This window comes from Pinus tabuliformis, chromosome 2_1, assembly GCF_031772625.1.
Source record: "Pinus tabuliformis cultivar Carrire ecotype Pingquan chromosome 2_1, CPIR1, whole genome shotgun sequence".
In the NCBI taxonomy this organism is placed as follows: domain Eukaryota; kingdom Viridiplantae; phylum Streptophyta; class Pinopsida; order Pinales; family Pinaceae; genus Pinus; species Pinus tabuliformis.
Genome location: NC_142299.1, coordinates 534,227,068 through 534,251,061, shown reverse-complemented (window position 1 = coordinate 534,251,061; position 23,994 = coordinate 534,227,068).

The window sequence follows — 23,994 nt, the reverse complement described above, 5'->3', positions numbered from 1 at the left end:
ACCAGTCTTCCTACTGTGTCATGAGTCCAAAGCATTCATGCTCATGCTCTCTGATGTTGCCAAATGACCCACTTTGCCAAAGTTTTTCCATCATCATGACTGTTGTAAAAATAAGCGCGCAGATGAGCTCTCCAAAACAGACCGAACGCACTGCCATCGCGGAAGTACACGTGATTCCCGCGATGGTCGAATTTCATGAGACAGAGCAACTGTTGCTTATATTTGATCGCGCTAACATGACTTTCTCCGTTATGCAGTGGCGATGTCAGCACTCCAGTACAGTTATGCACCCGCGATGATCCAGTCTAGGCGAGTTTGTTCTAACAGCCGGCCTTCCATATGACTCCAGACCTGGTTGTTGGCCTTGTATATGTTGCCCTCCCTTCTCTGGCATGTCTGTTTCGTCATTTGAGCCACCTTCCTTGGAGATAAGCTCATCTTCCCACCATTCATGGAGACTCCTCCTATTTAAGCCTCCACCATTGCTATGAGATGCTAGTTTGGAATTCATAGTGTTTGGTGTGTTGCTGATAGTGTGAGCTTGATAGGTAGCTGGTGTGACAAGTGTGGGATTGTTAGAGAGCTTAAGGAAGGTTGTGAAGTGTTTTTATCTTGTGTAAACTTGTGAGTGAGAGAGTTTTGTCTTGGGAGATCTATCTTCAAGAGTGAATGCTTGGGGAACTTGCTAGCTGGACCCTCTTGAGAAGGATTTGACGTCAGAACTATGGTTGTATTCTTCTTTTTTTATCAATAATAGACAACTATCATTATGGTTCCACTCTTATTGTCTTTATGATGGTGTTTGAGTTATACCCTTTCTGACTGATATATAGTTGCATCTATTGGATTTTATGCTTGTGTTTGTATCGTTCTTTGCATGTGCAGGTGTCCGTGCACGAGGATCGTGGGGACTATGACCAGCCGGAGCAAAGGAACGGGAGCGTCGACTCTTCTACAATTACTAGCGTTGGAATCCGGGTAGGCCTTCATCATCGGTCTTTAATTTACAATTAGGAACCTACATGTTAGCGTTGTTTGATTGTTGCTAGACCCCATTTGGGCTAGTAGGGATCGCCTCTATCCGTAGAGGGGATTTACCTCCACAACAATTCGGCGACTCCACTGGGGAGTTTACCTTGTTGTTTGATTTGTAAACTTTAGACAGAGCCTGAAGCACGGCCAAGTAGCCTTCGAAACGCTATTGCTCTGCATTAGCGAAGTAGATCAACGCCACTTCAGTCAATCTCCGGTTTGGTTTACGAACTGAACAGCTTGGAGCTGGCTTTTGTCCTTTTTGTTCATTCTTTCCTTGAGATTGTTTTTGGTCTCTTTTCAAAATTTGGGGATTAGTTATCTGTTTCTTGGTTTGGTCTGGGAGGCGCCTTGTTTGTTTAAAAATTGATTGTCTTGGTTTGGGAGTTTTTGGCTTGATTGTGGCTATTTTTGAACATCATCGCGGTTTATAATTAAACAATCGCGTTGTCATTGCACAGCCGTTTCTGTGACCTCCTGTTCAACGCGTTAATACACCAAACAATCGCGACGGTTCTATAAATCGGACCATCGCGAGTAAGGCGTGTACTTCTGCGCCGACATCGCATTGTTGCTACACATAGTTCTTTATCAGCGCATTATTGCTGTGTATCACCCGCGCTGATTCCTGTAGAATTGAATTTCTTCAATTCTGCCTCCTGAACCTGTTGGTCTTGCTATCCCCTGTTGTTCTCACCCGGTTTGTGACTTGTTCTTCACTGTCTGGAGGTTGAAACACTCTCTTGTGAGTTTTGTTGAGCGAATCTTGCCTTTTTGTTTTGTGACCTAGTTTTATTATTCCAAGTTTGTTGGATTAGCTTTGCTTGGTTACTGGTTTGAAAAGGTTCGTTTACTGCTTGCTATTGGTTTGATTGAGCCTTCCTTTTTGGCTTGGTTGTTTAAGTGATCATTGTTGAACCAATCTTGACATTGTTTCGATTTCTTTTCACTACCCAGACACAGATCACAATTGTTTGGGGTCAACTGGTTTTTCACATTTGTTTGTTATCATTTCTCAAAGTTTGTTTAATGCACTTTGCCATCAACAAAAAAAAATCTCTTTTGCTTTGTATTAGTTAATGAGAATTAGAAGCTTTTCATTTTGATTAGTGATTAGTGATCTTGAAGAAAAGTTTGTTAATTTCCATTAGCTGCATTAGGGGAGTTATTTGTTGTTTTGTGATCATTTCGTTTGCGTGAAAGCCCTCAAACCCTCTCATAACTAGCATTCATCGAATGAAATGACATATTTTGGCATATAGTTTGCATTTAGGGAATTTTGAGAGATTATATACGGTAAGGCCTGAAAACCGAAACCTAATACAAGTTCAATCTTAAAATGAACTGAATGAACCTAAAAACGCATTGGAGCATAGCACACACTATTTAGAGGTCTAGGCTAGAGACGTGCTCCGGCGTCGTTAAACCTAGTCACTTTTGTTTCACTTAAGGTTGGGTGATTCCTCCTTTCGTGGCGCAATAGTGGTCTAGCACGGATTTGAGCTCCCACGTATCATTGAGTATATGAGGAGACCCCACTAGGTTATCATCCTTTATCCATAGGAAGCCGTGTCTGCCGCCTTACAAGCTGTAACGCACCGAACACAGCATTCGGGAAGATTGACTACCGTACGGAAAGTCCTTGGTTTTCATATGACTGCTAAGGATTTGTTTGGTAAACCCTTTTGCCTAGCTCTCCAGAGTAGTCACTTTTGATCCTTTTCGGACTCCCTAAAAGAAAAGGCTCATCTGAGCACTTGTCACTTCAGGCTCATTAAACATTTGAAGGCGACTAGAGTCATCTTTTTGTCCTTTTCTCGACTCTTAAAAAATGAAAAGGTCAAGTTATGTCCTTGCGTCCTAAAAATTTATTCGACCACGTTCACATCTACCCGGTTAGATCTTGTTTGCGTTAGTTTGTGTAGGGTTTCTCCTCGTTTGTGATGGCAACTTTCCCGGAGTTTACCAACCCAGGCATCCCCTCTGATGGGAATCCTGGTCATTTCCCTCCTTTTGGAAATGTTGGCGCTCCTTACATGGCAACGTTGTCCCTTCCTGGGTTAACTGTTGGGTTGCCTGTTTGGTTGTTCTCAACCTCTCTGGTCCCTACCGTCTCAACTGCTAGTCAATCAGTTCCTCCACCCAAACAACATCATGTTGATTCTAAGGTGGACCTCTCCCCTTCTTCGCCTGTTTCTACATCCTCGTCTTCTACTTCGCCTGGTGAAAGTCTGGATTCAAGTAACCAGGTGGCTAAGAAGAAGAATAAGAAGACGAAGAAGAAGAAGTCTCATCAGTGGGAGGCTAAAAGTGCAATGACTTCTCCAAATCCAACTCAAGTTGAGCCACCTTCTGCTCCTCGGCGGAAGGTCAAATTTCCTTGTAGATTGTGCAAGGATGACCACCTTCTTCGTGATTGTCCTGGCATTCCCAGGATCCTTGAAGTATGGTCTCGCGATCCGGCTCGTCCCTCATCGTCCTCTAAAGTTCATGGCGATGCCACCCTATCAACTGACAACATTCAGAAGACAGGGAAGATTCGGATCCCCTGTAGACTATGTGAGCGCAATCATCCCCTTCACCTTTGTCCACTCATGGATAAAGCTTCCGCTATTTTGGAAAGTCTTACAGCTTCTTCACCCCAACTTCCTGTTGGTTATCAGAAGCTCTCTTCTGACCCCCTCCCTGTGGACAAAGAGATTGACTTAGATTCTTCTCTTGTCCAGACTCCTCTTCCTGAACCAAGCTGTGCCAAGCCTGTTCTAGACCAACCATCGGTCGAAAAGAATGTCGACTCGAGCTCACCACCTGTCGATCACTCTGTTTTGAAAGAGCATCATGCCCATGTTCTTCTCGTCTCCTCAGATTCTCCTGAGTCCAGAAATGACTCTCCTATCCCAGCTGCTCCCGAAAGTCCTCCTTCAGTTCCTTTAGAGCATGGGGGCAATCATACGATTCCCCCACCAAGTAGTCTGGTCGCTTCCTTCGATTGGAATTACCTGACCGCCTTCCGCCTTCCATCCAATGTGCCTTTCCAGATTACAGTACTTGCCTATGATAAGGCAGTACCTGGCACTGTGTTGGGTGAAGGTGCGTCTGTCAGTCTTATGCCGTCCACTACTTGGCAAGATTTAGGTTCCTCGCAGCTTGGGTCGGTCGCACAGAATCTGTTAGCATTTGACGGAGGAACCAGTCAACCTTTAGGGATCCTCCTGAAGTTTCCTGTTACTTTGGGAGGCAAAACCATCTATATAGACGTACTGGTTACCCAAGGTGCTCCAGATTTCAGTCTTCTCCTTGGTCGTGACTATGTTTATGCCATGGGGGCCCTTGTCTCTTCGCTTTTCCGTGTGGTTTGCTTTCCACACGATGGAAGAATCGTGACTATAGATCAATTATCGTTCTTTAGTCCCCCGGTGCCTCCTACGCAGTTGTCATCCCCTCCTGGTTTTTATCCACCAGTTGTATCTGCCCCACCACAGATCAACTACGTGGCCACTTATCCCGTGCCTATATCCAGTGATGTCGTCGTCGTCCGTAGTGTCCTGGGGGCATTGGGTCCTGACTTCCGAGATGTTGTCCTTCCACCAGGAGTGCCACTCTTGGAAGCAACGACTTCCAATTCATTATGATGAAGTTCGTTCAGAGCATAGTTCGTGTTCCTATGCGAAGCTCCTTAAAAAATGAAACTAGGTGTCCGAGGATAGTTTTGATCTTGTGACGACCTCGTTAAAAAATGAAACAAGGTGTCTGAGGATAGTTTTGCTCTTGTGACGACCTCGTTAAAAAACGAAACAAGGTGTCCGAGGATAGTTTTGATCTTGTAGCGACCTCGTTAAAAAACGAAACAATGTGTCTTGAGGATAGTTCTTTTACTTTGTCAACCTCATTAAAAAATGAAACAACTCCCTTTCCAAATCGAGTCTTCTGATTAAGATCTCGTAAAATACAAGTCGAGTCTTTCCAAGATCTCGAAAGAGAACCTTCATTCCATCCACTTTGTTGAATGTACTGAAGCTTGGGGGGCATGTACCTCGTTTTGTGTCATTATGCTGGGGGCATGCGAACTCATAACAAGCATAGTTTTTCATTTCAAGCTTGTGTAAACATGAAACCGAATCCAAGCAGAGTTCTCCATGGTTCAAGCTTGTGTAAAAATGAACTCATACCCATTTTACATCTAGTGATTGTTGTCTTTATCTGCTAAATTCTGCTAGATGAGCCTTGGTTGTTTACATTCCATTGCCACCATCTCTTTGGCCGATCATATGCTTTCACTTGGTTGTTTTTCCTTTCCTGAGGAACCGCAGCGATGAGTGGTTTTATTAGCCTACCTCTTGACCATTACATGTTTTGAGCAGTTCCACCATTGCTGGAACCAGTTGCTACCTTTTATACCACTCGTTCCCCTAGGATGAGTCACCTTTAAGCTCTTTTCTGACTCGTTAAATATGAAAAGATTGCCGAGTATTTTCCCTGTTTGACTCGTTAAAGAGAATAAAAATGGAGGTCTGCTTTCAGCTCTTTTCTGACCGTCTAAATATGAAAAGATTGTCGAGTTTTCCTCTTGACTCGTTAAACGTAAATAAGAGGCGATTGTCTTTAAACCCTTTTTCAACTATGTAAAAATGAAAAGATCGTCGAACCCTTGTCGTTTCAGGTTCGTTAATGGTTACGAAGCGACCTGGTTTCGATCGTTTTGTTACTTTTTCAGGTCGAAATCACTACTCATGAAAAGTACTCCTCGATCGTAATGGTCGGGCAGTTCTTTCGAGCATTGTTTTATACTTTTTCGGGCTCGAGAGACACAACTTTACGAAAAAGGACCCCCCTGGAGTTTCCTTTTCTGTTGTCTTTTCAGACTCTCTAAACAGGAAAAGATGTTGAGTTCTTCCTTTGTCAGACTCATTAAAACTTAATGACATCGGATTCTGTCAAAGTGACGCCTTTCAAGCATATGCTATCCCCATCAAGCTTGTTGATAAAAATAACTGGGGTACTCGCCAGCAATGGTGGGGAAAATGGAACCACAATCATTTTCGTGTCAGCAGTATGTCGCTCTTGAACATGGCACTTGTCTGCATTCGTGTCTGGGTGGGGACATCTCATCTTGTTTTTACACTTGCCTCTGTGGGTTTGGGTTATCCTGTTTGACCTCTCATCTGCTCATTGCCTTGTCACCATGACCCCTGATCATTTAATGTCAAATACTGCCAAGTCCACTATCGTGCCGCCGATATGTTCAAGAGAAGTTGACCTCTGCAGAATACTCAACCTCCCTCTGATACCTCACGCAAAACGTCTTATCCTTCTCTGTCTTGTGTCGATGATGTGGGAAACATTATGGCCCACCTTCGATCAAGGTCACTTCTTGTCGACTTCAGCTCATTATCCAGGAGGTTGACCTAGAGACTCCCTTCAGGTTCCTTGGATCCTGCATGCCTCAAGGGCAGGTTCTTCGTGTTCGACACGAGGTTTTCATCATTGGCCTCCGATCGAATCATTCTGCGGGTGTTCAATGCCAGCTCACTGATTCACACGCCGTAGATTGTACCTATAGTACCTTGAGGACCATTGTCATTATTGGTGGTACCTCTCGCGTCTGTTAACAATTTTCCTCATTGACTGGTAATCAGACGATGTTCTTGCATGTTCGAATTCAACTCCTATATTCGCATGCTTGGACTTGTACTTTGTTCGGGTCGAGATGGAGCGCAAGACCCTGGATTTTGTCTGTTGAGATCCAGGTCGCGATTTTGTGGATTATTATGATCATTACATGACTCATTGATGGATGGTTGCGACCATACGTGAGTCTTCATGGATGGCTGCGACCATACCTTTATTATCATCATGGTCTCATTAGCTGGGTGGCTGCGTCCATACCACAGACCCATTTAGTGTGTCTTTTGGATGGCTGCGCCCATGCCTAGACTACATGTAATTGATTATCAGAGATATCAGTTGTACTTGCGTGCAGGTTCTTCCCGGTGGTGTTCCAGTTCAGTCAGTTTCGTAAAGCATTTCACCCCTCCCACTCTCTCGGGCTTCATGCTTTAGGGGGCATCTGTTACACAGTAATTTGTCACTACCTTCATACTAGTCTTCCTACTGTGTCATGAGTCCAAAGCATTCATGCTCATGCTCTCTGATGTTTCCAAATGACCCACTTTGCCAAAGTTTTTCCATCATTGCGGCTATTGTAAAAATAAGCGCGCTGATGAGTGCTCCAAAACAGACCGAACGCGCTGCCATTGCGGAAGTACACGTGATTCCCGCGATGGTCGAATTTCATGAGACAGCGCGACTGTTGCTTATATTTGATCGCGCTGACATGACTTTCTCCGTTATGCAGTGGCGATGTCAGCGCTCCAGTACAGTTATGCACCCGCGATGATCCAGTCTAGGCGAGTTTGTTCTAACAGCCGGCCTTCCAGATGACTCCAGACCTGGTTGTTGGCCTTGTATATGTCGCCCTCCCTTCTCTGGCATGTCTGTTTCGTCATTTGAACCACCTTCCTTGGAGATAATCTCATCTTCCCACCATTCATGGAGACTCCTTCTCCTATTTAAGCCTCCACCATTGCTATGAGCTGCTAGTTTGGAATTCATAGTGTTTGGAGTGTTGCTGATAGTGTGAGCTTGACAGGTAGCTGGTGTGACAAGTGTGGGATTGTTAGAGAGCTTAAGGAAGGTTGTGAAGTGTTTTGATCTTGCGTAAACTTGTGAGTGAGAGAGTTTTGTCTTGGGAGATCTATCTTCAAGGGTGAATGCTTGGGGAACTTACTGGCTGGACCCTCTTGAGAAGGATTTGACGTCAGAACTATGGTTGTATTCTTCTTTGTTTATCAATAATAGACAACTATCATTATGGTTCCACTCTTATTGTCTTTATGATGGTGTTTGAGTTATATCCTTTCTGACTAATATATAGTTGCATCTATTGGATTTTATGCTTGTGTTTGTATCGTTCTTTGCATGTGCAGGTGTCCGTGCACGAGGATCATGGGGACTATGACCAGCCGGAGCAAAGGAATGGGAGCGTCGACTCTTCTACAAGTACTAGCGTTGGAATCCAGGTAGGCCTTCATCATCGATCTTCAATTTGCAATTAGGAACCTGCGTGTTAGTGTTGTTTGATTATTGCTAGACCCCATTTGGGCTAGTAGGGATTTCCTCTGTCTGCAGAGGGGATTTACCTCCACAACAGGGAGAACCTAGAGCTGGAAAAGTTTCTAGAACAGGGAGGCAACCAGGGAATAAACTACATCCCTCAGGAGGATGTGGACAAGGTCCAGTAGATATTCCTTAACAAGTCACATCAAATAGCTGCAGGAGTCAAAAGAGGACATGACAACCAGGAAAACGAAGGGACTTCCTTAATAGGATTAATAACAGGAAAACTAACAAAGAATCCAAGCAAGAGGAGGGGAAGAAAAAGACAAAAAGAACTACTACTAGAGTGTGGAAAACTCATGATTGATTCAGGAAGGATGAAATACCTTTCCAGTTACTCCTTTAAAACCCCACCTCAATGAAAATCACAACCTGGAACATTAGAGGACTAGGGAGTAGAAGAAAACAGAGGAATCTGGGTAAAAAGATCAGAGAGGAAAAACCTAACATAATATTCATACGGGAAACAAAATGCTTAGTGGAGAGGATCCGTGAAAAACACAGCAAATGTGTAAATAGATATGAATACCTTGAAGTTAAGGCAAATAAATTTTTTGGTGGTATTCTCACTCTATGGGATCCACAGAAATATGGTGTGATTGATGGGGAGGCATCCAGACACCACCTTTCTCTGATTTTCCAACCGTTGGGTGACAGACAATGTTACATGATCACCAATGTCTATGGTCCACAACCAATGGAGGACAAACTTCGACTCCTCACAACACTGGAGGATATGAAGAAAAGATACCCAGCTCTACCCTGGATTCTTGGTGGTGATTTTAACATAACAAAATCACTCATGGAGAAGAAAGGAGGAACTAGAAAACTTGGTAAAGACTCAGTTGCCTTCCAGAACTTCATCACCAATATGAAATTGGTTGATATAGAAACAAGCAATGGAATCTTCACTTGGAATAACAAAAGAGGGGGCCCCACCCAAGTGGCCTCAAAATTGGACAGATTTATGGTTTCAGAGGACCTTCTTCTCAGGGGAAGCAGCATTACTACAATCATACTACCTTTTGGGGGTTCAGATCATTGGCCTATACAATTGGAAGCTTTCATTTTTGGGAAACCAAGGAAAATCCCCTTCAGGTTTGAGAATGCTTGGCTCACACATTCAGATTTCCTCACGAACATTGAAAATGGTGGAAGGAAGAGCTCAACCTTCAAGGTACAAAGATGTTTCTTCTTCATTGCGGGCTCAAACACATTAAAGGTAGACTCAAAGAGTGGAATAAAAAGGAATTTGGTAACATCTTCAAAGCTAAAGGAGAGGTAGAAAAGAAATTAAAGGAAATAAACCAGATTCTTATCATAGATGGCTATACAGATGAAAGGAAAGAGATGGCAGAGTCACTCCAGTAGGAGTGGGACAACAGATGTCTTCAAGAGGAATATTTTGGAGACAGAAATCCAGAGTAAAATGGATTAAAAAAGGGGAGAGAAACACCAAATTATTTCACAGATCCACCATAGCTCACAGAAACAACAATAGAATTGTGAAACTTGCATATCAGCATGGAATAAAGAGAAACACTCATAAAGAGATGGAGAAGGTTCTACTCCAACATTTTCAAAAAATTGTTGAGGAAACCTCGGAAGACAGATACTAGTTTACGGAAAAATTTACTCAGTACATCCCTAAATTAGTTACCAGAGAAGATAATTTCAATCTCAATAGACTAGTAACAGAGGAAGAAATTGAGGAAGCCGTGAAAGATATGCAAAATGGGAAAGAACTAGGCCTGGATGGCTTTAATGTGGACTTTTTCAAAGCTTGTTGGAGGATTGTGAAATAGGACATCCTGGAGGTAGTGGAAGACTCTCGAAGATTTAAGAAAGTCTTAAAGGCGCTCAATGAATCTTTCATAGCCTTAATCCCCAAACAGGATAAGGCCACCTCTCTAGACAGATTTCGACCTATAGCATTATGCAATGTGATATAAAAAATTATATCCAAAGTCATTGCCAACCGTCTCAAACCTCTCCTCCCAACCCTAGTGTCGGAGGAGAAAACGGGCTATGTGGAAGGAAGACAAATTCTAGATAATATAGTTCAAGGACATGAAATGGTTCATTCACTCATTACCAACAAACAGGCAGGAATGATAATGTAGCTGGACATAGCAAAGGCCTATGACAAACTTAGCTAGTCGTACATAAGAGCAATATTAAAGGCCTATGGATTTGATTACAATTGGATTAAATGGGTTATGGCGGTAGTTACCACCGCCAACTGTTCAATTCCTCTCAATGGCTCTCCTTCCAGAACTTTCAAGCCTTCTACAGGTCTCAGGCAAGGAGATCCTCTTTCTCCTTTCCTTTTCATTCTAATGATGGAAGGGTTAGGAAGAGCTATCAGAGCTGCTAAGGAGGAAGGGAGAATTCAGGGTCTGAGACTCACTCAAGGTGGGGACACAGTGACACATCAGCAATTTGTGGATGACACTATGCTTCAAGGCACACCCACTGTCAAGGAAGCCAAAGCATTCAAACAGATTCTGAGTGAGTTTGCTAGGGCAGCAGGCACAGAGGTAAGTCTCACTAAATCAAAGATTTTCTTTTTCAATACAGATATTTCAATTCAAAGAAATCTTTCCAGAATTTTGGGCTTTCAAAGGGAGTCACTGCCTGTGAAGTACCTGGGAGTTCCTCTCACTGACAAACTGCTTCACAAGGATATCTGGGAGCCTGTTCTTAACAAGCTAAAAGATAAGATCAGTAAATGGACAAATAGAGCACTGAATCTAGCAGGGAGACTGATTCTCACTAAGGCTGTCCTCCAAAGTATCCCTATCTATATGCTATCTGCCATTCTAGCACCAGTCGGTGTTATTACTAATATAAGAAACATTCATAGAGACTTTCTCTGGGGTAAAGGTGAGGAAAAGAAGAAATGGGCCCTTGTGGCATGGTACAGAGTATGCAAACCTAAGTCCCACAGTGGCTTGGGTCTTCATGACCCAGGAATTCTTAACAAAGTTCTTGGTGCCAAAATTTGGTGGAGATGGCTGAAAGAAATACAAGCCCCCTGGGCAAAACTTTGGAAGCACAAATATGCTAGCGAATGGCAGGAGAAAAATCTAATCAGAATGACAGGACAAGTAAAAGGTTCTGCAATTTGGAACAGGGCATGGGAGAACAGGGCCCTAGTCCAAAACCACAGCTTCTAGGAGATCAAAAATGGAAACCTGGCTTGGTTCTGGGAGGATAATTGGCAGCAGGAGGACAATCTCCGAAGTGAAGAATTAGCAGACATTCACACTAATACCATCAACAAAGGACTAAAGTGGGTAAGTGACTATTGGGACCAATCAAGGAACAATGGGAAATGGAGAACATGGAAACTTCCAAATTACAGTGGAATGGGCATGCTGCATACTCAAGCTATAGCCCTTCAAGGTCTTTTAGACAAGAGACAAATCTTGAACTCAAACTTGAACGATCAACTAAGATGCCAAAAGAACAAGACATGTTTCTTCAACCTTAAGGAAACCAAAAGATTAGATGCAGGGCTTAACCTTCCAAACATTGCTAAGATGTGGAAAGAAATCTGGGAAAATCCTCATTGGATGAAAGTAAAATTGTTCAAGTGGCTGGTTCAATAGGGCAAGATTCTGACATGGGATAACCTAAGAAAAAGAGGCTTCGTTGGCCCCTCAAGATGTCACTTATGTAGACAATAGGAAGAAACTACAAATCGTCTACTGAATAGATTCACTTTCACTACAATACTCTGGAATTGGGTTGGAGAAGTCATCGAGCAGACAGACAGAAATGTTAATGACATCACTACTACATTGAAGAATTGGCAGAATTTTTGTTCTTCGGATAAAGAGATCATTAACTCCGCTTGGATGTTGACCCCAGGATTCATAATATAAAATGTCTAGAAGGAGTGCAACAACAGGATTTTCAAGGAGAGAGCGAGTCTGGTGAGTAGCATCCTTAAGCTAATCCTTAAACAACTCAAAGAGACTGTTCATATCCTGGGAGGTGCAGCTACTGGCAAACCCATCGGACAAAGAGAGGCCAGAATATTGGAGAAGTTAGAGCTCAAGGTTCATCCCCCTCAGGGTTCTATGCAAATTAACAAGAATACCTCAGCAGATAAGTCTTCTTGGCAACCCCCTTCTCATGGATTTTTAAAATTTAACATAGACGGGGCTTCAAAAGGGAATCTGGGAGAAGCTAGTTATGGAGGGGTCTTGAGGGATGAGGAAGGAAACATACAAGTCATCTTCCACAATTATCTAGGAAAATCAACCAACAATATGGCTGAGCTCATGGCGATGGAATTATGCCTGGAAATACTGCTCAGGTACAAAATTCACAATGTCATCATTGAGGCTGACTCAGAATTAGTCATTAACTCAGTGAAGAGGATAAATGTTGGCGCTACTCTTGAGAAAATCTCAGAACACTGGAGGCTTCTGCAAGTCTACCAAAGAATCCAAGTGCACCTAAGAAGGCTGAGAACTCTTAGGTTGGTGCATGTTCGCAGGGAAGCCAACAAAGTGGTGGACTGGCTTGCAAATGAGGGGGTACGAAATAAGCATATCGACTTGTGCTGCTGGTGGGAGGAGATAACGGATGACAGGTTGAAGGAGGAATGCTCATCCAGGGCCATCAACGACCGACAACAGCATCAGGAATTTTCTGAAACAGAGCCTCAGAGACGGGGTCTCGTTGATCTGGATTCATTATGAAATGTTATGACATAAGTGAGGTCCTTTTTAGGATGCAAGTCTATGTCGGCCTCCTTAACCCAGGTAATAGCAAACCAACAGTCTCAGAGGGCCGGCTGGAAGGCGGGATCTTCATCTTCCTTTGGCCCATGCGCCGGAATTCAGATTTTCTCGGCAGGCGCAAAACCCCCGCTTGTATTCCTATGACAGCTTTACTGCCCTCGGGGTGGTTTCCGGTTTATCGCACGCTCATTAAGCCGGAAGCGGTTTTTCACAATCGGGAGCGATTCCACTCACCTCGCGACACGTGGCTAAGGGTGGGGTGGAATTACACCCTCATCGCGCGGTAACTATCAGGGCTTTTAGTTCGAGCGATATGATCCCTAACCGTTGGATCAAACGAGGACAATCCACGGCCAAGAATGAGTGTGCATGTTGGTGGGTCCGAAACAGTTGTTATGTTTCGAGCTGTTTGCACGACCTCACGGGAATCGCGCGCAAATGGTGGATTTCAGGTGGTAAAAGTGATCGCAGGTTATGTCAAAAATGGACCCGATACGATTATAAATTATGGTTTACAGGGTTCATCGGGTCCGAAGTGTTTGTTAAAAGGTGAGCTTGTTGGCCACCCGATATGTTTTTCATCCGCTGGATCTTTAGCTTAGGATCCAACGGTCAGTTTTGGACTGCTTGTTTGATTGGGTGGGCCCATGTCCCTGGGTTGGCTTTGTCGTCTTGCGACCATGGATTTTGGTGGGCCTCACCACCGAGGTTGTCGTTTGTACACTATTTCTCCTTTTTTAATTGAATAGAAGGATCCGCTCTTGCCTTAGAAAAAAAGAAATTAGTGGCATCTCTTGCTTTTGTGTTTCCAATCTTTCTCCCTCACTCTCTTTCCCTTCCTATAGATGGATAGCATATCATAGATATGAAATGTCAAGCTAAATTATTCTCACATAATGTTCATCTAAAAAACATCTATAATAATCTATTTCATCGTGAAACTCTAAGATGGCATCCTTTTTTTGGGTTCACGAATCAATAAAATAGAAAAAAGAAAGAACATAATTACTATTTTTTTTTGACACAATTAAACTCATGCATGTAATATACCATGTGTAGGTTTTGTAGAAGTACCACAATCCATGTCAAATATGAATAATAATCGACAAGTTAACATCAATATGCTAGTAGATTTATTTTCATAATTGGGATTCAACTTTGTTAATCATATTTAAACAAATATGAATAGATTTGATAGAAAAACATACATTTTATAATTTGTAGTTATTAAATGAAAAAGTGAATATTTAAATCTACAATACCACTTTCAATACTTTATTTCACTTGCATTCAATCACAAATTTAAATTAATAATCATATACATTATTTATTTATAGTTATTTAATAGAAAGTAAAATACAAATTTACAATGCCGCTTTGAAAACTTCTCTATCTTACATTTGCCCACAACTTTAAATGGACAATATACAAACAATTGTTATTATTCCTTTATAAAATTATAATGGAAACTCAATAAAATAAAATAAAAAACATTAGTCCATCATAATCAAGGTTAAGTAAATAATTTCTCATTTCTGGAAATCTTTGCATGCACTCACAAGTTTAAATTAATTATCATATACATAATTTATTTATAGTTATTTAATGGAAAGTAAAATACAAATTTACAATACCACTTTGAAAACTTCTTTATCTTACATTCACCCACAACTTTAAATCAACAATATACAACGAAATGTTATTATTCCTTTATAAAATTATAATGTAAATTCAACAAACAAAAAACCATGATTTCAAAATATAACATAAGTCCATCATAATCAAAGTTTAGTTGGACCTTTAAAAATACCTTCTCATTTATTGAACTTCAAATGTTGTTTTACATTAAGTACCTACACCAAATTATTTGGTTTTGTTGAAGCAACAAGTCTTCTAATGAGCAGTTCAAAATCTCAACTGATTGAAGCAGCCACATGTCAGGACTTAGTATTGGAGATTGTTGATTTGTTTGCAGTTGATGTGGTTGATTTGGACAGGACTTAGTATTGGAGATTGTTGATTTGTTTGCAGATGATGTGGTTGATTTGGACAGTGGTTTTAAATATCTAGGTTTCTACATGAAACTAAATAATTATGGCATAAGAGACTAGAAATGGTTGACACAAAAATTTGAGAAAAAATTGGCAAGTTGGTCATTGAAATGGCTTACACTTGGGGGAAGATTGATATTGGCTCAATTTGTCTTGTAGAATATCCCAGTATACTGGATGCATATTTTTTTTATCCCTAAACACATCATTAAGCAGATTAATACTCTACTATAACTTCATTTGGTCTTGTGCTAAGGATAAAAAAAGGATACATTTAGTTAGAATGGAGGAAATATCAAAGAGGAAAGAAGACAGAGGATGGGGGCTAAAGAACATTGAATTATTTGGATGGGCTTTGGTGGTTAAAATCTTATGGAAGGATTTATATGGAGAAGGAACATGGCAAAGGATAGTCTTAGAAAAAATATCTTAAACAATAGTTTGTGGAAACATGGATTAAGTCAAGGTCTCAGGTTACCAACAAAGCCTCTTATGTATGGAACAATCTTATGGAGGTTAAACATTGGTTGATTGGAAACTTGAAGTGGGAGATTGGGGAAGGAACATTGGTTGAAATTGGTTTGGACCCTATCATAGGTTTCTTGGAAAAACATTATTTGCCTTGTCAACTCATTAGGTATATCCATGATAAAGGAATTTATTTTTTATATCATATTTTGATAGAAGATGAGTCGATCCATCACTATCCGACTTGGGCATGCTCTAGAGACTTGGGGCTAATTGTTGAATTAACTTGCACTTGGGACATATATGTACTTAATTTAAATTTGGTTGGTATCTACCTAACAAAGAATGTTTATTACTTAACATGGTATGGAAGTGTATTTCAAGGGCATATCATTGTAAAGGAGGTCTACATGTACATTTCTCAATCACATCTGAAGGAAGGGGAAAGGTGGTGGTTCAGGAAGGTTTGGAAGTGGAAACTTCCATTGAAACTCAAATGTTTTGGGTGGTTGGTCTTGAAAAACAAGATTTTAACTTGGGAAAATTTATGCAAGAGAGGATTTACATGTCCGAATGAATGTGCCATGTGCAAGGAAGAAATTGAGGATGTTACTTACCTTTTCCTCATTGTCCTTTTGCAACTTCCATATGGATCGGTGTTACAAAAAATTGAATTTTACAGTTGGTTGGAATCCATCATCTATGGAATAATGTTTGATGGAGTGGAAGAAGGAGTTTAAGGAATACAAAACTCCTCCATTTTATATTTTTTAGGGAATTTGGAGGAGCATAAATGCTATTATTTTTTTTAAATGATCCCACTCGACACTAGTGGGATCCGTGTAAACATTTATGCATATTTCAATGAGATTAGACTTGTGGATCATAAGAGAAAACATAGAAACATACAACAATTGGGTATCTTGTTTTTCAAGATCAATTACCATGTGGGGTTTTTTTTTATGGTGCTACTAATTCAAATAAATGCGACAATAGGGCTTTCCTTGTTCTAGATCCACGTCAATATTATATTTTATTGGAACAATGGTAATGGTACTAATTCTCAGGCTGGGGTTATTGCACTTTGGGGAGTCTTGTTATGTGCCAAATGGTTATCTCTAGAGTCTTTAGATGTCTTTGGGGATTCAAAAGTAGTAATTGATTGGGAAAATGACAGGGCCAATTTTTTTTTTTTTTGTAGGTAAGCACCCACAGGTGATTTGAACCAGTGACCTATCATAAGGAGTTGTTGGCATTATGATGTATGTGTTGTACTTGATGGCAACCCACTTGTAGCAGAACAACTCACTTGTATATGGTAACTAGATGAATCTACAGAAGAGATCTTAGATGTGACATAATGCATGACAGTAGTGTTTACAGATGTGATGAAATGCAGGGCAGCCTCGAGGAATCAGTTCAGAAGGCAACTCACTCAGATGACAGATCACAGTACAACAGGTTAACAACACAGAGTTACAGATCAGACTGCACAGAATGAAGAAAGAGAGGTATATGCAGGTTCACCATTGGCCAAGTCGCGTATACACGCGGGTTCATTGTATACAAGTTGCGTATACGTACACACACACTTTCACAAAAGGAAAATCGTGTATACTTTGGAAAACTAAGTTTTTGGTCCATGGTATTTTGATCCATGGTATTGGTCCAAGGTATCGGGTCCGAGGTATTGACCCTAGGTATTTTGTCCTAAGTGGTTTTGGTCCCTGGTATTGAGAAAGGCCTAAAACTATAAAAGGAGGAGGAGATCATTAGGCCAAGGCACACAAGCATTGAATATTTGATGAAGTGTGAGATCTAGTATGCATGTTATTGGGTTATGGTGCATTGCTGGATTTGAACCAAGGAGGAACTTGAGCGGTTGATGAAGGATAAGATCTAATGATGTATCAGGATCTTAAGGCTTGAAGTGAATTATCTTTATATGGTTTGATCAAGTATCTGAATAATTGACGCATGTTATAGTCTGTAAATATGATTATCTGGGTACAACTGAAGCCTGGAATAGTTGTAATGTTTAAATCATCATTTACAGATTTGTACGCAAGTTCACTTTAGAAAAGGAGCGTATACACGTTGGTTCTGCATATCAAAGTAGCGTATACATCATAAATTTGATTTGCAGATCTGTACGTTGGTTCGCTTTGAGGAAAGCGCATATACACGTAGGTTCGACACATGGAAGTAGCGTATACCTTATAAAATATGTTTTAGTTGCTTTTGTTTGCTGTTGCAGTGTTCTGGGTTCTAGTTATTGTATTCTGGTGACAACATTCTAAATGATTAGATTGATGGGTTGTCAAAGTGATTGATTGATTCGATTGTGGTTGGTTCAAAAGGAGATTGGTTGATGCAGATATATTTGATGATTGAATGATGTTGTTGATCGATCCAGTCTGAAAATTTATGAAATGTGGTCCCTGGAAGAAAAGAGAAGGTTGTAGCCTTCTCTAGGCCAGCGCATACATACTAGTAAACTTATCAGCTAGTACAAGAGCTAGGGGGTTGTAGCTCCCTTCCAATAGAAGCTGGAGAACGAGAGAAATTTGTAGCCTTTTGCAGGTAGAAGCATGCGTACTGGTATAAAACTGCACCAGTACAAAAATTGTAAACATAATTTTCTTATTATTAAAAGAAGACAGAGATGACAACAACAGGTGGTTTTTACCCACATTGGGTTTCCACCTTATATCTTGGAGTTCTTGTGTGTTGCTTATGTGTGATGCTTTATTCTGCTTTTACTGCACTGTCTAATGAATTCCTGATATACTGATTAAAGTTCATTACATGATAATTTGGGTAAATCTAAAGATTTCTACATATACGCTAGTTGCATTAAGTATAGTCGCGTATACACGCTAGTTCACTGAGCTGAAGTAGCATATACAATCCATTTTGAAATTTAAATTATTGATCTGATAATACTGATTCACCCCCCTCTTAGTATTATTTCCAACAGGAGTGTTTTAATAGTGCACCCATTCACCGTCAATCCAAAGCCCCGTGGGCAAATGATAGGGCCACTTTCAATCCCACTATGTTTTCAAATTGGATGAGCATAATCAGAGAGTTGATTGGACACTTTAGATCGATGACATTTACCCATATATACAAAGAATGAACAAACTTTTTGACACACTCTCAAAGAAGGGACATAGATATACTCTAGGGGAGATCAACTTTGAAGCATACAAAAATGGTGCATTTCAAAGGTTTAGAAAGATCCAGTTTACTTGAAGGTTCCTTTATCTTTGTAGTTGATCAACATACATCTATTTTTTTTATGTAATTATATGTTATGACATTCTGTTTTTGTCATTTTGTTTTGGAGTTGTAGTCTCATGGAATCTATATTATGGAAATTAGGTTATTTTGTTAACTACTTTGGCATAACTTATATGCTAGACATGTCTAAAAAACAGAAGCATGTTGCTTGATGTTAACAACTTTTTATAATACAAACTTGTTGGTTATTTTCTTACCTGAAAAAAAAAAAAAAAAAAAAAAAAAAAAAAAAAAAAAAAAAAAAAAAAAAAAAACAACAACAACAACAACAAAAAAAAAAAAAAAAAAAAAAAAACAAAACAAAACAAACAAAAACATGTCTGAAAAACAGAAGCATGTTGCCTGATGTAAACAACTTTTTATAATACAAAGTTGTTGGTTTTTTCTTACCTGGAAAAAAAAAAAATAAAAAATAAGAAATAAATAAATAAATAATAATAATAATAATAAAATAAAATAAAAATGTTGCTTTACATATTAGCAAACATCTCTCCTTGTGAAAGTTCAAGATTGAGTTTTTCAAAGTGATGGAGCATGATAGTAAGATGAATTTGTCACACCATTTTTTATTTTTTAATTATGTTACTTTTAAATAATTATAGTTTTATATATTTTACATATAAACATTTATAAGAAGGTTTTATATATATCAAGGTTTGGACTTGGGTTGCTTGTATGGTGATGAACCATCCCAAACATCAAATCACAACATGATATATAAAATAATCTTATATTTTGTCGTTATTTTTTTTTGTTAAGCTTGGCAGGACCATTCCATTTTCTATTAAACAAAGGCAAATTTACACCACATAGATTGACTAGGTGGCCTCAACTTTCCCCGAAGGGAAACCAAGTCTGTTAGCCACCTGTCCGCATTGTAAGCCATCCAAAAACAATAAAGTCTTAATCTCTCTAGCCAAGCTAGATATGTCTTTGTTTCATGTCCATACACTACATATCTATCTAAACTGATATTTGCATGACATAAATTAAAATCTATCCGCATAAAACAAAAATATGCATAGGTAAGAGTCTATCCCTTCTGCTCCTCTGAGGCAGATTCAACAGGTGTCGGATCCTTGGCTGATGCCCCAAGCATCTCATTCAGTTCCAGTATGCAAGGAATTTGGCGGTCAATTCTATCCATCAAGATGTCTTGTTTATGAAGCTAGAATAGGATTTTCTGCAAATTCTGCTTGTAATTTGGCATACCTTGGAGTTTCACTGCCATTCCAACATAAATCTGTTCCATTGCTTTGCCTAATAAACTCTTCATCAACCAATAGAGGTAAAGATTTTTCTTGAACTACGTAATTCTTCCTCTGGTGTTGCCCGGATTCGGGACTAAAGTCCTCCAGTTGTTCATGTCTTCCTCTATCTTACTGCCTTGTTTTATTTCCTCCTCCCACTCTTCTAACAATTTATGGATTCCTTCATCCGTCCCCTCACGGTAAACCTTCACCGCTTCAGTGATAAGGTGTTCTATGTTAGAAAATTATATATTACGGAGCAATGGAACACATAAAATATTGCAGAAATATAAACACAGAAAATGCATAAAACAAGAGAGACACAGATATACGTGGTTCACCCAGTTTGGGCTACGTCCACCCCGAACAGCCAATCCTTCCTTTCTATTATCCAGCAAAATGAAGAGACACAACCTACAACAGATCCATTGTAATATCCTCTGTTTTCTCTCACAGTCTCACCTCGTTGTTTCTCACTCGGAGAATACACATCTATTACACATCCTCAAATACAATGCCCTCATACAAAGAGAGGGGTTGCCTTCTAGGGCAAAAAACCCTAAACTAAACATGAGTTCTACTGTCAGATCATCCCCCTAATGAATGGCCCAGATTGACTAAAAATTACTATACTTTTACAAGGCAATTTTACATCTGTTTTTAGCTTCGTGGGCGCTGCCCCCAAAACCCCCGTCGGGGGACCGCTAGCACCTGGATCCCCCAGCCGAGGAGGATCGGCCCCCACGGACCCCTGCGGGGGGGGACAAGTCCCCCCCCGCACCCCCCTGCATGGAGGGGTGTACAAACTTCCTGGGGTATACATCCGGCTGAAACAAAGACCTTTGAACAATCATGCTCCACACCCAACAATCTCCCACTTGGAGAATGAATGTAGCAACTCCACCGCTGCTTCATTTGCTAGACAATGCCTCCTCTTTGGACCTGGATGTTTCTCATCTTCATCGTCATCCTTGAAGACCAATTGAAACTGAGCATATTCTCAGTTCCTCCCTCGTTACAACTTTTGTTAGCATATCTGCAGGATTCTAGCTAGTGTGCATCTTTTCCAACTTCAACTCTCCATCTTCCAACACTGATCATACGAAATGGTACTTGAGCTGTATGTGTTTAATCCTGGAATGAAATGTTGAGTTCTTTGCAAGATGAATGGCACTTTGGCTATTATTGTATAACGTGCCCATATCATGCTCCTTACCCAATTCACCCATAAACCTTTGTAACCAAATCATTTCTTTACTAGCCTCTATAGCAGCAACATACTCTGCTTCTGTTGTTGAAAGTGCAACAACACTTTGGATTTTTGAAACCCAACTGATAGTTGTTCCACCTACAGTAAATACATATCCTGTAGTGCTCCTCCTATTATCTCTGTCACCTGCCATATTTGCATCAACATATCCCTATAGAGAAATGTTTGAACCACCAAAGCATAATGCTTGATTTGTGGTACCTTTCAAATATCTGAGAATCCATTTCACTGTCATCCAATGTCCCTTTCCTGGATTGTTCATGTACATGCTTACAACTCCCACTACATGTGCAATATCAGGCCTTGTGCAGACCATTGCATACATTAAGCTACCAACTGCTGATGCATATGGAATTTTAGACATATAATCCATGTCTTCTTGGGTCTTTGGGCACATTTCCTTACTAAGTGTGAAATGGCTAGCAAAAGGTGTACTAACTAGTTTTGGATTGTGCATATTAAATATTTTCAACACCTTTTGTATGTACTCATTATGAGACAATGTTAATTTGCGATTTTTCCTGACTCTAGTTATTCTCATACCAAAGATTTGTTTTACAACTCCCAAATCCTTCATTGCAAATGATTTGCCAATTTTCTTTTGAGCACATTTATTTCCTGCATGTTAGACCCTGCAACAACCATGTCATCTACATACAATAACAATATAATATAGCTTCCATCATTTTTCTTTTTTAGATAAACACAATGATCAGAGTGACATCTAGAATAACCTTGTTCAAACATAAACTTGTCAAATTTTAGATACCACTACCTTGGAGCCTGTTTTAAGCCATACAAGCTCTTCTTCAACCTGCACACTAGACTCTCCTTCCCTTTTACCTCATATCCTTGTGGCTACTGCATATATATCTCTTCTTCCAAATCCCCATGGAGAAAGGTTGTATTTACATCTAACTGCTCAAGATGAAAATCTTCAACTGCTACTAGACTTAAAATACTTCTGATTGAAGTCATTTTAACAACAGGAGAAAATATTTCATCAAAATCAATACCTTTCTTCTGTGCAAACCCCTTCACCACAAGTCTAGCTTTGTACCTTTGTTTTCCTCCATCTTCTTCCGTCAGCCTATAAACCCATTTATTCTTCAATGTAGTTTTTCCTGCAGGCAACCTAATTAAGTCCCAAGTCTGGTTATGCATTAAGGAGTCCATCTCTTCTTCCATAGCTAGCTCCCACTTATTCCTACTTTCAACCTGCATTGCTTCCTCATAACGTTCGGGTTCACCAGAATTAGTCAACAATAAATAATATAATGAAGGAGAGTATCGTTCAAGGGGTATACTTATCCTGGTAGATCTTCTAACACCACTTTTAGGTGTTTGGGGTGCCTGTTGATGTTGTGGTGGTTGCTGTTGTTGTGGTTGTTGATTATTATTATTTTCAGGCACCTTTAATTTTTCAGTGATCTCATCAAGAACTGCGTATTCCTTGTTTTCTTTTTCCTATTTCTTTTCCTGCAACTGATTCTTATACAAGACCTTTTTCATTGAATATTACATCTTTGCTCCTAATGATTTTGTGATTTTCGTAATCAGATAAGCGATAACCAAAATCATTAACACCATATCCAATAAAGGTACATTTCTTTGATTTTGCCTCAAGCTTTGTTCTATTTTCTTTATTAATATGGACAAAGGCCTCACAACCAAAAGGCTATAAAAAGGAATAGTTTACCTTTTTACCTGTCCATGCTTCCTCTGGAACACCACCATCCAAGGAACTCGAAGGTCCTCTGTTTATCATATAAACAATAGTATCTACACCATTTGCCCAAAATTGTAAAGGCAATCCTGCGTGGAATCTCATGCACCTTGCACGCTCCATGATTGTTTTGTTCATCCTTTCTGACACACCATTTTCTTGTGGTGTTCTTGGAATTGTCTTCTCTCTGCGAATTCCATGCTCTGAACAGTACCTATCAAACTCTTTGCTGCAATATTCACCTCCATTGTCTGATCTAAGACACTTCAATTTCTTTCCTGTCTCAATCTTAACCAAAGCTTTCCATTTCTTGAAAGTATCAAATACATCATATTTATTCTTAACACAATAAATCCAAGTGTTTCTAGTTGCATCATCAATAAAAGTAACATAATAACGAGAGCCACCGAGAGATGATACCTGAGCAGGTCCCCATACATCTGTATGCACAAGCTCTAATTTTTTGCTCTTCTTTTATTTCCCAACTCTGAGAATTCTGACTCTCTTCTGTTTTCCATAAATGCAATTCTCACAAAAGTTTGAATCAACATTCTTCAAACCCGACAGCAAATTCCTTGAGTGAAGAATCTTCATCCCCTTCTCACTCATGTGTCCGAGCCTATGATGCCATAATGCTGCATCTGCGCCTTTGGAAGTTAAAGCATTAACAAAGTTACAAATACCATTGCACAAATACAATGTACCAACCTTTTTGCCTTTTGCTATTACCAGGGCTCCTTTGGTGACCTTCCAAGCTTTATCTGTGAAATTTGTCACACAACCTTCACTGCCTCACTGCCCTGTTGAAATCAGATTTTTCTTCAGATTGGAACATGCCTTACCTCCTTTAGTAGCCATTGGTTTCCATTCTGTTGTTTTACAAGAACCTTACCCATTCCAGCAATTTTATAGGGTTTATCATCACCCAAACGGACTTGTCCAAAATCTCCTTGAACAT